Raw genomic sequence first — 700 nt, 5'->3', positions numbered from 1 at the left:
TATATATATATATATATATATGCATATGTGGGCACAGGACGCCACGAAAAATACAACAACAAAAAAATTCGAAGTACGAGTACGTGGAATATGAACTATTTTTTCAAACAACGAAAGACACAAATGGAAGACAAGACGAAAAACATAAAGAACGACCCTTCATCAGTTTTGGGCTGTTTTTCTAATCTCGTTTTAGCCAACAACTGATGAAGGCACCACGCAGTGGGACTGAAACCGGAACGATGTGGTTGGGAACCAAACTTCTTGCCACACACCCACTCCTACGCCAGCCTGTCTGCCTGTCTGTCCATCCATCCATCCATCTACCTACCTACCTATCTGTACATATATACACATACATATATACATACACACACACATATATATATATGTATACTCTTGTACAAATAGATATATATATATATATACATATATGCTTACATATACGTTTGTATGTATGCATATGCTCATACATATATATATACATATGTATATATATGTATATGTGTATAGGTGCATGTATGTGTTTATCTATATAAATGTATAGATATGTTCATATGCGTATGTGTGCGAATGTGCGCGCGCGCGTGCATGTATGCATGCACACATATATACGCGAGCGCGCAGCGTTCGTCTTTTCACTCGACATTTTAACATTGTGTCACATCTGTTTTCTTTTCTTTTTTTTTTTTTTTTTTTT

The sequence above is a fragment of the Octopus bimaculoides genome, chromosome 15 (genome assembly GCF_001194135.2).
Source record: "Octopus bimaculoides isolate UCB-OBI-ISO-001 chromosome 15, ASM119413v2, whole genome shotgun sequence".
Lineage (NCBI taxonomy): Eukaryota > Metazoa > Mollusca > Cephalopoda > Octopoda > Octopodidae > Octopus > Octopus bimaculoides.
This window is presented reverse-complemented; position numbering follows the sequence as displayed.